Source organism: Enhydra lutris, unplaced genomic scaffold, assembly GCF_002288905.1.
Source record: "Enhydra lutris kenyoni isolate GAN:26980312 unplaced genomic scaffold, ASM228890v2 scaffoldscaffold4, whole genome shotgun sequence".
Classification (NCBI taxonomy): domain Eukaryota; kingdom Metazoa; phylum Chordata; class Mammalia; order Carnivora; family Mustelidae; genus Enhydra; species Enhydra lutris.
In genome coordinates this window covers 18,274,876-18,289,927 of record NW_019154088.1, presented here as the reverse complement: position 1 = coordinate 18,289,927, position 15,052 = coordinate 18,274,876, and the positions used below count along the sequence as shown (strand labels likewise).

Here is a 15,052-nt window from a genome sequence, read left to right as displayed (position 1 = left end):
AGTTGCTACATGCGAAGTAGAGATACCGTCTCTCAATAAGTCCAGTGCAGCCAGTTTTTCCTCACATGATGAAATACATTGCTGTTTCCTCAACTGTGCCCTAGAGGAAGTTGGCTTACATTTATAGGCTATGTTGTACCAGAAAGTTTTTTTTAACATTAAACTTTAACTCATTGCAGTGTTAAGTTTACTCTGTAAGAAGCATTTGAGAATGGAGATGTACTGAGGAAATAGGAGATTCACAGTTCAGGATAATTCTGGAATTTATGTTTATGAAATAGAATGGTAGGGGGCCAACTATTTAAATTTCACTTCAAGTTAAATATACATATGGTTAAATTCTGTATTCTGTAGGTCGTTAGAATACATGATTATTATGTTTTAGGAAGATATTTTGATAAATTTGATTAATTTGACCAAACCACAGTGTAAGACTTTATGACAATGTTCAAAATACAGAAATTTCGAATAGACTGAGAGGAGTATTTGTAACACATATAACAAATAAGAACTGTATATGAATGATGCTCTTCTACAAAGAAAGAGTGACATAGAAAAGTATACCAACAGGTAGTTTCAGACGAGGAAATACAAATGGCCAACAAATATTTGGAAAATTATGCAATCTTACTAGTAATTTGAGAGATACATACGAAAACAAAAGTTAATACAGGCAAAATTTTAAAAGCTTGCCAATGTTAAAATTGGCTGTATTGTGAGGAAATAATAAACATTATAAGCTGTTGTTGGGACTATAAATTGGCTTGGGGGTGTAAATTGATGTGGGCAGTTTGTTAGCATTAATTTGAAATGGTATTCCCAGCAAACCTGCCCATTTTCTGTACTAAAGGAACACTAGTATATGTGCATAAGGAAGCACATGCAAGTATGTTCATTGCAGCAGTTTATAGTAGGAAAAAAAAAACCTGGAAAAATAAATAAAACTCGTTACATTACTAAAATGACCAAGTAAATTGGTATATTCATACTATGGAATAACATAATAATTTGAAGAAATGAATATGACATATACTGAGTACTAAGTTTTAGAGCAGTATATACAATATGAGACTATTTATATACATAAGGAAAAAAACCCCAGAACAATGCTATGTTTTGGAGGGGTGCAAATGCAAAGAACATGGTCTGGGTAATCCTGAACTGATAATAGTGCTTATCTCTTGGGTGATGGGTAGAGGATTGGGTTTTGGGAGTAGAGAGAAGGAGGGATGATTAGAGGGAACTAGCTTTTTCAGTAATCTTTGGAATTTTAAAGTTAGAATATTATAGTGTATATTTACAAATTCATTAAAATAATGATGATCAGTTGACAATAGGAGGGACGATAGTTGGGGAAGGAAGGAAACCAGTTAAGGAGGTACACTTCATTAATATAGGCATGAAAATGCAGTGGCAAAGGCGGTGAGAAGAGGACTAATTTATAAATGACTCGGGTAATTTCACAGTATGTATCAAAATTAGAATTGTATTTACTTTTGTCTCAGCAGTCCTGCTTCAGGGAATTTATTCTACAGTTACATGAAACGAAATTATACAATTACACAGATATTAGTGGTTTATGCAGTGTTGTATATAATAGTAATAGTGTCCATCCATAATAAACTAAGACCTATCTACACAATAGCATATTAAGCAGCTTAAGAAAATGAGAAAGCTAATTAACTAATAGGAAAGATCTCCAGGATGTGTTAAGAAAAGCAAGTGGAGAACAGTGTATGTAGTAATGCTATCTTTTGGTAATAATAGAAATAGTGGAAGGATACCCATGAAACTCGCAAAGGGGATTATTTGTGTCTGAGGGGAGTGGTAATAGTGTAAATGCTTCCACTGAGACTTTTCAGTGTAAACATTTCTGGGCTTGGATTTTTGAGCTATATAAAACTATTGGCTATTGAGAAAAAAGATTTTCAGAGAAAAAAATGCAGAGTAGACCTTATAGTATTTCATGACCAACTGTATGTAAAGACATGAGGGGCAAGAGAAAGTTAAGGACAGTTCTCAGGTTTCTAATTTGAGAGGTAAAAAGGGTGGTAGCAACATCAGGGAATATAGGAGGAAGATTAAGTTTTGGCAGGTGCTTGGGAAGTTCTAGACATGCTACTTGATGAATCCTTAGTCCTCCTTAGTTTAGTGTTTGGGTATGTATATGTGTCTGTAATTCATGTGCTTTGGATATGGAACTTGAGCTTATTTATTTATAAAGATTTTATTTGAGAGAAAGAGCACAAGTGAGGTGTAGGGGCAGAGGGAGAGGGAGAAGCAGACTCCCCACTAAGCAGGGAGCCTGACATGGGACTCAGTCCCACGCCCCTGGCACCCTGGAACTTGAGCTTATTTTAAACATGAATATTAAAAAATATTAATATTATCTAATAAATATTAAATGATATTTAATAAATATTAAATAGTCCTCAATAAGGTTATCTGGATGGCTCAGTCAGTTAAGTGCCTGCTTGCCACCTGGGTTATGATCCCAGGGCCTGGGGATCAAGCGCCATGTTGGGCTCCCTGCTCTGCAGGGTGCCTGCTTCTCCATCTCCCTCTGCCCCTCCTCCCATGCCCATGTTCTCCCCCCTCAAATAAATAAATATAAAATAGTCATCAATAAATATTTTTTATCCTAGATTATAGCCATTTATATTCTAGGTTTTATGGAGAACAGCTTTGTAATGACATCATAATTTTACAGTTAAGTAAGGACATTGGTATACACAGATAGAATGTAGATAGAGAAATAGAGAATGTATATCTGATAAATACATAGCTTATGTGGGGATCAGGAACTTAATTTATTAGCATGGTTCTATCCGATTTAATTATATCTTTTGGTATCTGAAATTCAAAGAAATAAAGATAGCTTTGTATAAGGATGTGATCTTTAGGGTAGCTGAGATTATACTGTAATATTGAAAACTATTTAAACTGGTTTAGAGAGGTTTCTAGTAGAGCATGAAAATTATTTTTTATATAGCACATTTGGGAGTAACTGTATATTATTCAAGACAAGGAAGTTTAATCTAATGAAGAAAAGGAGTCCCAGCATTCTGAGTGCTGCCTAAAACAAGGTCTTGCTATATACTTTGCGATTTAAAATTGATTTGAACGAGTTCTATTTCAGAATCTGATTTTGAGGCCTTAATTTATCTATATAACTTTTACCTGATTTCTGTTTGGCCAGAGTTTTTTAAAAAAAAAAAAAGGAGGGGTGAGGGAGAAGTACAAATAAAACACATACATGCCAGGACTTGCAGATGGATTTAGTAAATCTTTTCTAGGTTTATGTTAATAAGGATTTGGGTGTAGAATAGCAATAAAATAAAGCTGTTAAGTAATTCTTGCTTGAGAATAGTTAAAATTTTAACCATTTTTTATCTGAAGAAAAGACATTTTGCTGGCAACAGCTTTCTTTTAAAAATTACAATAGTGGGGGCACCTGGGTGGTTCAGTGGGTTAAAGCCTCTGCCTTCAGCTCAGGTCATGATCCCCGGGTCCCGGGATCGAGTCCCGCATCGGGCTCTCTGCCCCCCCTCACCCCCCGCCTGCTTCTCTGCCTACTTGTAATCTCTGTCAAATAAATAAAATCTTAAAAAAAAAATTACAGTAGTATTATATGTATAAACTTGAAACAGTTGGAGATGGTCTTGCTTTAGTGAGGGTGAAACTGTTTTGTCACCACCAACCTAAGCTTACCTGTTCACCACTGTCTTTCTCCATACTGCAGTCCTCTGGTGCTTTGGGAAACGTAATTTGAGAAATGCTCATTTGGGATTGGCTACAGTTTGGGCTTAGATGGATTCTTAAATCTTGTGTATCTTTGTTGTGTCCAGTTTAGTGAAAGAATGGTAATAGCACAGTGTATAGCAATTAACTTTAAGAAGCATTAGTGTCCTCAGTCAGGGATATTTTACCCCTGAGAGACATTTAGCAATATCCAGAGACATTTTTTTTTTTAATGTCATAAAATGGGGGACAGGATGGTGCCACTAGCATCTAATGCCTACCAGGGATGCTGCCAGATAACCTACAATGCATAAAAAAATCTACAACAAAGAATTGTCAGACCCATTATGTCAGTAGTACTGAGGTAGAGAAATCTTTAGTTAGTTGAATACCAACTATGTGTGCAACAGTGTTATAAAGTACCTATGGGTATAAATGGCACTAAAAGAAAGCCTTGTTTATACCTTTAAGAAACTTTTAACCTAGGGGCGCCTGGGTGGCTCAGTGGGTTAAGCCACTGCCTTCGGCTCGGGTCATGATCTCAAGGTCCTGGGATCGAGTCCCGCATCGGGCTCTCTCCTCGGCAGGGAGCCTGCTTCCCTCTCTCTGCCTGCCTCTCTGTCTACTTGTGATCTCTCTCTGTCAAATAAATAGATAAAATCTTTAAAAAAAAAAATTGGTCAGTTCCTTTAAAAAAAAAAAAGAAAGAAAGAAACTTAGAACCTAGCTAAGGCATCTCGAACTTAGTAAGTCTGTGACTAAACCCTTAACACCTGACCCACCCCAGCCCACTTTGCCCACCAAAATAATCCCACTTTTCACCAAGTTATACAAACCAAAAATCTAGATGTCACCTCTGACTCCTCTTTTTCTTGTACACTGATATCTAATACATAGGGAAGTTCTGTTAGCTCAACTTCAAAATAGATGTTACCTCTGGGTAATGGTGGGCTAGATTATTTACCCATCCTCTTCTTAAAAAGAATTGAAAATGCTGGATAAGATTTATAAACACCACCTTAAGAGTTTTGAAGAACTGGAAAGATAGGGGAATTTGGTTTACCAAGCCCAAGAGAGGTTGGAAGAAAGCTTGGAAGAAAGCCCAAACCAAGAGAGGTTAGCAGAATATCTGGAGAACTGAAGCCACTGATGGCCCCAGTATGTTTGCAGATTTCAAGAACTTTAGGTTTCTTTTCATCACACTTGTGGGGAGAGGTGGACAAAAATCAAGATTCAAAGCCTACCTGACATGTGGACATGTAAAGTTTTACAAGAGATCCCACCTAACTAGGCTTTGACTCCATATGTCTACACCTGCAGGAGAAGGATAAATCAGAGCTAATTCCTGTTCCCCTTTCATTGTTTACTTTCCAGCCAAATATGAAGGGACTGCAGGTTGGTTTGGTGCTGAGCAGAGCAGGAGAAAAAAGAGAAAAGAAAGAAGTCTCTGTATAAAGTTGTGGCCATAGCCTAGCAAGGAAAGGGAAATTTAAACCGTGACTTAATTTAGGGCAGTCCCTCATTTGTAGTGTCCCCTAGGTGCTTGGCAGAAGCAAATGCAGATGTTCCCTGGAAGAACAGTTCTTCATTTTAGACGGCTCTACAAATAATTTTTTAAGGACACTAACCAGTACGTGGTCAAAGATAAGCTGGCATACGAGGAGACAAGGAAACATGAACAGAAACAACAGCAGAAACAGTTATTTGTAGACATCATTTATAGAATTAGAAGATACATGATAACCATGCTTATGGGAGTCTGGGTGACTTGGTTGGGCGACTGCCTTCAGCTCAGGTCATGATCCTGGAGTTCCAGGATCGAGTTCTTCACTGGGCTCCCAGCTCCATGGGGAGTCTGCTTTTCCCTCTGACCTCTCCCCTCTCAGGTTCTCTCTCTCATTCTCTGTCTCTCAAATAAATAAATAAAAAATTAAAAAAAAAATCCATGCCTCCTGTATTTACAGAAATGGCAAATTCAAAGACAGGAAACATGAAACTATAAAAGGATATCAAAACAGGATACAAAAGTTCTGATGAGTGCTAATTAGGATAAAAATAAATCCATATCTAGACACATCATAGTGAAACTGCAGAAAACCAGTGACACAGAAAAATCTTAAGACTATCTGGAGAAAAAGAAGGTAACCACCAAAGGAGTGAGAATTAGACAAACAGGTGACTTTTCAACAATAGCAATGGAAGTCAGAAGGTAGTAAAATGATGCTTGCAATATGAAATGGAAAAAAAAAAAAACAAAAAACCTTGCCAACCTAGAATTTTATATCCAGTGAAAATATCTTTAAAGAATGATGGTGAAATAAAGATATTTTGAGAAAAACATATTGTCACCAGCATCTCACTCATTAAAGATAATTTAAACCAACACTCTTCAGTAGAAGTTGCTGTGATGACGGAAATATTCTTTATCTGTGCTGCTCAGGATTGTCTTAAGCCACATAAGGCTGTTAAGCACTTGAAATGTGGCTAGTGTGATTGAGATGAAGTCTTAATTAAAATAGCCACATGCACCTTATTAGTGCAGTTCTATAGGATATACTTTGGGCAGGATGAAATTGATTACCATGTGGGAGGAAAGAATTGTATGAAGGGCTGAAAAGTAAAGAAAGTAATACATGTTTGGAAAATGAAAGTGAATCTTGACTGCATACAACAGTAAGAATGTCTAATGGATTAAAAGACGAGGCAATAGCAGAAGGAGTAAGTTGGATTCTAGGTTCTAAGGTCTTTGTGTTGTCTAGGAGGATAAGTTTTAAAAAAACCCTTTGTATGGAAAACTTTAAATATGTAAAAGCAAAGGAGAGTATAATGAACTCCCATGTATTCATTACCCACTTTCAACAATGATCCAATTCAAGATTACAGTGGTTTCTTATACATTCCTCAGTATTTTGAGAAACACATCTCAAGTATCAATTATTTAATCCATAAGTAGTTTTTATCTCTAAAAATATATAAACCTAAACTATAACGCAATTATATCCAGAAAAAAATAAACATAATTCCGTAATATCATTATATATTTAGGCAGCGTTCACTTTTCCTTAGTTATCTGCAAAATAACTTTCTTTTTTTTTTAATGCAGCATTCACCTTTATTGAAATGTATTATGGAACCAAAAAAAAGGGAAGTACTGAACATCTAACAACAGGGAACTTTATCAGGTATTTCCTTAACTATCCAAGATGATTATTTTAACAATGATTTTTTTGTAGGGCAGTTTTAGGTTTACAGCAAACTTGAGGGGAAAGCACAAAGATTTCCCATACACCAACTGCCCCCATACATGGATAACCTCCCCCATTATCAGTATCTGCCACCAGAGTGGTACATGTGTTACAATTGATGAACCTACACTGGCACATCATAATCACCTAAAGTCTGTAGTTTACATTATGATTCATTGTTGGTCTACATTCTTTTGAGTTTGGGCAAGTATCTCATGACATGTGTCCATCATTATGGTATCATACCAAATATTTTCACTGTAAAACTTAAAAAAGTTTTTTAAAAATTTACATTTAGTTTCTTCAAATTGGAATCCAAACAGGGTCCACGCATTGTCATTGGTTGATGCTTGCTTAGGTATTTTAAAACAAGATTTTGATTAATTTTAGACTTTAATGCATAGTATAATTTCTAAGAAATAACTACAAGAACAAAAATACAGAATATAACTTCCAAATCAGTAAGAGAAATAGGTAAAATGTTAAAAAAGAATCAGTTCAGAAGAAGGCAGGAGAGATAAGAACCTGGACAGGTAACGAATAGAGAGCACAAAATTAGATGCTAGATTTAAACTTAGATATATAATAATTAGAGATAAAAAGTTTAAATGATTATGTAGGTATCATCCTAGCCTAAGGCAGTATCAGCTCTTGCCTGGAATAATTTCCTAACTAGTATTCCTGCCTCAATCCTTGCTTTCCTCTATGAACTACCAATATAAAACAGTAGTAATTTAAAAAAAATATAAATCAGCTCCTTCTACCGTCTTTCCATAATGGTACACATGAATGTCCTGGCAGATTCTCTCAAGAACATTAACAATGCCACAAAGAGGCAAACACTAGGTTCTTGTTAGCCACTACTCCAAGTCTTTGGTTTTGTTGTTGTTGTTGTTGTTTGTTTTAAGATTTTTATTTATTTATTTGACAGAGATCCCAAGTAGGCAGAGAGGCAGGCAGAGAGAGAGGGGGGAAGCAGGCTCCCTGCCGAGCAGAGAGCCCTGCGGGGCTTGATCCCAGGACCCTGGGATCATGACCTGAGCTGAAGGCAGAGGCTTTAACCCGCTGACACCCAGGCGCCCCCTTTGTCTGGTTTCTAACTGTGATGATGAAGCATGAAGCATGGTTACATGGGTGCATTTGAAATCATTGATGATGACAGAGCTGGGAAAATTGTTGTAAGCCTCAAGGGTGGGTTGAATAAGTGTGGATTGATCAGTCCCAGATTTGCTGTGCAGCTCAAAGGTCTAGAAAAATGGCAGAATAACCTGCTCCCATCCTGCCAGTATGGTGTCATTGTACTAAGCATTGTACTAGTCATGGACCACAGAGAAGCAAGGCAGAAGCGTGCAGGTGGGAAAATCCTAGGATTCCTTTTCCAGGGGTGTAAAACATATGTGCGAATAAAATGCTTAATGGACAAAACACGTATACACACACACACACACAAATCATATCACAACGCTCTCCTGTTTAAAACATTCCAACAAATTCCTAGTAAACTCAATGAAACCCGGGCTTCTTACTAGTTCCAAAAAGCCCTGTGTGATGTGGCTCATGCCTGTCTCTGTGATTTCATATGCTGTCCTTTTCCCCCCTAGCCCAGGGCCCTTATACTTGCTGGTCCATCTCCCTGGATCATGAGGAACAGTCAGAATTCCTAGTTCTTAAAACAGAAAACCCCCAAACCCCCAAACTTTAGTTCTAAAATCTGAAAACCATGTCTGGTTAATTTAGCAGAAAAGGAATTGTCACAGAAGAAACCATTACCAGTACCGTCATTGCAATCTGCTTCCACTCTTGCCATAATGGATTCAGTATACTTCCTGCCTTTTTTTTTTTTTTTTTTTTTTTTTTTTTTTGCATTATCTTCTAAGTTAAAGTCCAGCATGGATGCTTCTTTGTTGGAAGGAGATCATAAGACTAGCTGTATGGGGGGCTGGGGAAGCAAATACTTAGCTTCACTAATAGGTGAAGGTTCTGGCTTCTTTCAGGACTCATCAGAGGGGAATTCCCTGGGCATATGAAAATGTTCTGATGCTGAGCAGCCAAAAGAGTGACCTGTCCTTCATGATGCTTTTTTCTGGAATCCTTCCTTGCTCTCCTTCCTCCCTTAATTCATGTTTCTACTCAAATGTCCTCAAAGAGGCCTTTCCTTAACTTTGTCTAAAATGGCAGTTCCCCATCTCTGATCCAGTATTCTCTTTTCTTAACGTGCCTTACATTTTCTTCATAGCATTTATCCTTACCGGTACGGCTATTATTTGTTGGTCGATTGATTTCTATGCTTCCCCCAAGAACACAAGCTCTGTGAGGGTAGGGACTTGTCTTTGTTTATTTTCTGTTGGCACATATATGCTCAGCAAACATTTAATGAATGAAGGGAAACATGGACTATGGTATAAATCCCTGAGAAAATTTAAAGGGAAACATAGAGGAATTAGCTCATTTAAGGAAGGCTTATTAGAAAAAAAGAAATGTTTGAAATGGGCTGTAAAGTACCAGATTTGCAGAGAAGATACGTAGCCATCAAAACTGGGCAAGTAGCACAAGGGAAGAAGGCATTGGGTCTGGAATAAGGTGAGCACATACTGAATAAGGAAGAATTGTTTAGAATCTGACAGCTGCTGGGGTCCTGTATGAAGTGGGAGTTGAGAAAAATGGACGAGGTGAAGGTGCAAGGTTGGAGCAGTTGATGAAGGCCTTGAACTGTGAGGTGATCTTTTGGCTTGATTGCTAGAGAGTAAAAGATTACTAGTTTTTAACTATGGTATTTTCATATAGTACTCTGCAGGTATAAAACAGAATGAGGTAAATCTCTATGGAGAATTTCCCAGTTATATATATTAAATGGTGGGGGGAGCAAAGTGCAGAACAGTGTATGTAGTATGCTCTTTTGGTGTAAGAAGTGTGTGGGGGGGAGGTGCGTGGGTGGCTCAATGGATTAAAGCCAGCATGCCTTCAGCTCAGGTCGTGATCCCAGGATCCTGGATCAAGCCCTGCCTTGGGCTCTCTGTTCAGCAGGGAGCCTGCTTCCCTTCCTCTCTCTCTGCCTGCCTTTCTGCCTACCTGTGATCTCTGTCAAATAAATAAAATCTTAAAAAAAAAAAAAAAAGGTGTGTGTGGGAATAAGAATACATAAACTAATTAGTTTCTTTTTCAAAAAGAAAGACTGTTGATACAGACCAGAAACTAATAAAATTGTTACCTGGTGGTGGGGGGAGAGGGTGAATGGGAAAGATGTGTAGGAAACAGGAATGGAAGTAAGATTTCTGAGTGTATTTCGTTTTGACTTTTGAATTATGTAAATGTTTTACACATTCAAAAATTATAATTAAATGAAAATAAAAATCTCTAAAATTGAGAACAAACTTGAACAAATGAACCTATGTGTATATCAAAATAGTTGCTTAAATACATGGAGGAAAACACAATCTCAAGTGACTTTTGAGCTCAATATCAAATGGCATATATACTAAGGACAAAAAGAACTGAAAGAAATCTTAAACTTCACTCGTTTTATTGCTAGTTATAGTATTGGTATTTTTATTTTTATATCATTTGATACATGTTGTAGGTTAAAGCCAGTAAGTTTTTATGCTTATATGTTAGAAACCAATAGAAATATAAGTATAAAATCAAAGAAGCTAAGCAAAAAGAATATAGTGATGTACTTGAATTATAAATGTCAGTTTGAATTCAGGATTTAATATATATATATATTTCTTAATTCCACCCAAATATGTATTTCTTTCTTAGCTCTGTCCACTGAAAGGATATAGAAACATACTATTACTTTGGTAGGTATATTTGTATTACACCAATTTTGGTCTTTAAATACTTCCATTTAGAATCCTCAAAGAAATGACTGATTCCAGTACTGGGGCAGGGAACATACTTAGTGAACCTGGAACATCTTGTGCCAAAAGCAAGAAAGCTTTCAAAGACACAACAAAAGCCTACCCAAAGAGGCCCTTGTTGACCAAAGTTGGGACAGTTTGAACATAAAGGAGAATAAGGAGAGTAATTTGAAATAATATATAACAATTTAAAAAAACAAGGCAAATGGAGATGGCTGTTACACCTATCCTTTTCTCTGAAAATTGGTAATTTAACATTTGAACTGCTTTTTTAGTAGAAATGTATTACAGTTAGTGAGGAATGCCAGATGATAAATATAGAAAGAATTACAGAATCAGAAAGTCACAATTTGTTACATCCTTTTATGAAATATTTGACTTGGGCCAGGATCATTAGTGGGTGCTGAAATTGTTAGGCAAAAGGTTCATTGGGAATTGGGTATTTGCATGGTCCCAAAATACTCCACAGAGTACTAGTTGGTCTCAGAACAATAAAATTTTACAGTGGAAGGATCGGGCTATTACCAGCCTAGTTATTAATCCTAGTATCACTAAAAATGAACCAAAAAATATGTTCTTCCTGATGTGATTCAGTATCAAGTATAGTGCATCAACTGAAGGTGTTTGTACCAAATTTAACTTTTCCGACTAACTTTCAGTTTATAAGAAATATGGGTGATGAAAGAAATTAAGTACTACCTTGGGTGAAGCAATCAGAAAAATACAGAATGCGAGATACAGATAAACTGGCCATTTAATGTCATGGGAGAGGAAAACAAGGGTGGGGTGGTGGGGGGAAGGGAAACTGTCCGAGAATATAATTAATCTAGATATATAACAACCAAATGCAGCATGTGCCAGCTGTAAAGTGCATTTTTTTAGAAAGGAGTAGGATGAAGCAAGATGGCCAACTTTTAATTTAGAATGTGGGTGATGGGCTTATGTGTGTGTGTGTGTTTGTGTATACACACATATATTCATTTATATGCATACACATACTTCTCTATATTTGAAAGATTTTATAATAAAAGCTTAAAAATATTTTTCTATTGTTGGACACTTAGGTTGTTTGTAGATTTTTTTTTCTATTATAAATAATGTTTCTGTAAATGTTCTATACATGTTTCCTCTCTTTGCGCGCGCGCACGTGTGTGTGTGTGTGTGTGTGTGTGTGTGTGTGTGTGTGTTAAGGAGATATGGCAGCTTCCTAGTAGTGGAATCCCTGGATCAAAGGGTAGACATACCTTCAGTTCTTCTGGATATCAACAAATTGTTCTTCAAATGGTTGTATGGAGGAGGACTTTAGATAAAGGAATTATGAGATATATGTCTTCTCTACTAGGTGATGATTTCTTCGAGGGTAGAGACCATGTAGAGAGACTCATACAGAAGTATTTGAATTGAATGAAATTGTATTTTAGTGAGATTGCTTGGCAGTAGGGTGCAGAAATTAGAGTTAGGTCAGCCAAAAGGCTATTGTGATGTTTAAGGTATGAGGCAATGAATGTGTAAGACTAGAGGTAGTAGAGAGGAAGAGATGAATATGAGAAAGCTTGAAGAGAAAGGATCAAAGTGTAGGTATTCTTATTGTTGGGGAGGATATTGATAATTCACTGTTGTGAATAGTTTGTTGGCTGTATTTTATAGTAACTAGGTAAGTTATGCTTCCCTGTTAATTCAAAACCATCTACTGGCCTAGTTCCAATAGAGTTCTAGTCTTGTCTTCATCTTCTGCTTGTACTCTTTTTAAGTCTCAGTCTCTTCCTGGGATAAATCTGTGTGATTAGAATAGACTAGTAGTTGAATGGGGTAAAGGGGCAGTGGGTTGCAAAGAGAAGAAGTTATGTAGTAGTATGGGTAGAATTTATGGGTAGCTTCATCCCCAAGTGAGTTTGTGAAGTTTTCCAAGGACAAAAGATACCTTCCTATAGTTTTTAGAGGGAAAGTCTATCCAGTGTTATAATAGGGATAATTCATCAGATAGTTTTTCTTAGAGAATGTCCTATCTATATCTTATATTCAAATGTTGCAGTTTTTTGTAAATTCTAAACTTGGTACCTTTAAGCAGTTTTTTTTTTTTTTTTGGTTTTGTTTTTAAGTATTTATTTTTTGAAGATTTTTAAAATCTTTTTTTGAAGATTTTTAAAGATTTAAAAAATCTTTTTTTTTTCCTAAAGATTTTATTTATTTATTTGACAGACAGAGATCACAAGTAGGCAGAGAGGCAGGCAGAGACAGAGAGGAGGAAGCAGGCTCCCTGCGGATCAGAGAGCCCGATGTGGGGCGATCCCAGGACCCCGGGATCATGACCTGAGCCGAAGGCAGAGGCTTTAACCCATTGAGCCACCCAGGCCCCCCTAAAAAATCTTATTTTTAAAGATTTTTATTTATTTTAAAAGATTTTATTTATTTATTTGACAGACAGAGATCACAAGTAGGCAGAGAGGCAGGCAGAGAGAGGGGGAAGCAGGCTCCCTGCTGAGCAGAGAGCCTCGTGTGGGGCTGGATCCCAGGACCCTGGGATCATGACCCGAGCCGAAGGCAGAGGCTTCAACCTACTGAGCCACCCAGGCGCCCCACATTTTTATTTATTTAACAGAGAGCACAAGCAGGGGGAGTGGCAGGCAGAGCGAGAGGGAGAAGCAGACATCCTGCTGAGCAGGGAACCTGATGTGGGGCTTGATTCTAGGGCACAGGAGCTGAAGGCAGACGCCTAACCAACCGAGCCACCTAGGTGCCCCAGGAAGTTTTGATTAATGGTTCTAGAATAGCTCTGTCCAACAGCAATAGAATGTGAGCCATATATTTAATGTTTTATAGCAGCCACATTAAAAAAAACAGATGAAATTAATTTTAATAATACTTTATTTAATCCCACATATCCAAAATACTATCATTTTAACATGTAATTGATAGCAAAGTTATTAATGCGATACCTTACATTCTTTTTTGGTACTGGTGTGTTACACTTAAAGCACAGCTCCATTTGGACTGGCCACTTTTCAGTGCCTAGTAGCATTATGGCTGGTGGCTGCTGTATTGGACAGCTTAGTTCTAGATAGAACATACTCACTTATAACCTTTGAATTCAGTTTGGTACTGATTTGACCCACGGTCATTATGGTGACCATGAGCTGATCTTGCTTCATAGACTGTTGCTGGTTATTAGGTAAACTCTGGCTTCCTGTCCACATTTTTTATACGAATGTGGCAGGTGCAAGAGTGATTTTTGAGGGTCCCAGACAAAGACATTATCCAGATTTACAGATTATGTTCACAGTTTTCCCTTTAGCCTGAGAAAACATAGAACTGACCTCATGTTTTTTTGGATCAGATCAGTCCATTTGAGTAGCTGCCAATAAAAAGAATATTCAGGAGAGATCTAATCTCATTCATTTGTGAAAAATTTAGTTATAATATGGCTGAGAGGAATTCAGTGAGTATTTTATTAATTGTTACTTCCTAGAATTTGTGAAGCTGTCATTTTAATTTGCATTGAAAAATTCAGATGTTATATGACTGTTGGTTATCCCAAGTATTTCTGGAGTTTCTGCTGTGTGTCTGATGTTTATTTATTCAATCAGTGCTTGTTTACCAGGCACCATCATTCAGGCACAGTGAAAACAAGTAGCCAAGTAAACAGGCACATGTAGTGTGGTCTGATAAATGCCATTATAGAAGAGAAACTTAAGATGCTAGAAGAATACACAGGAAGGACACTTCCATTTAGTTTGGGGGGATCAGGGAAGGCTTCTCTGAGGAGAAAAGCTGAACTCTGAAGAACAGGTAGGAATAAATACAGCGAAAGTGGGCATGGAGAGAAGAACATTCTTCCTGGCAGAGGGAATGTTTTGTATAGATGTCCAAAGGTGAGAAAAAAAGGTGAGTAAAACATGTCTGGAGTATAGAGTTTAGTGTGAGGTGGTGAGTGGTATAAATGTGGAGATGGCAACAGACGCCAAATATGAAAGGCCTTGAATCTAATGGCAAAGAGTTTGAGTTTATCTGAGGTAACTGACAAGGGGCCTGAATTCTGTTTAAGGATGTCTAAGAAGTTTGGTAGCAGAATGGAGAATGAATTAGAGAAAGGTAAGACTGTGAAGCATAGACACTAGTTTGAAGTTCTAGGAGAGAAAGGATGGAGGCATGAACACAGTTTGTGGCACAGGAGAAAAGACTGTTAACATTTATTTATTTATTTAAAAG

General features: G+C 37.1%; 1 protein-coding gene across 4 annotated transcripts in view; it reads left to right on the top strand.

Annotated features, from left to right (window-relative positions):
* The window catches only part of LOC111158740 (GA binding protein transcription factor beta subunit 1), a 73,426-nt gene that overhangs the window by 11,083 nt on the left and 47,291 nt on the right, over window positions 1-15,052 (top strand). The window contains exon 1 of one of the 4 annotated variants that reach the window (XM_022520988.1): window positions 6,905-6,923. The exons of the other annotated variants lie outside the window; for them this stretch is intronic. The gene's annotated coding sequence lies outside the window, so the exon portion shown is untranslated. Of the gene's footprint in view, window positions 1-6,904; window positions 6,924-15,052 lie in introns of those variants that run through there. 4 annotated transcript variants of the gene reach the window in all.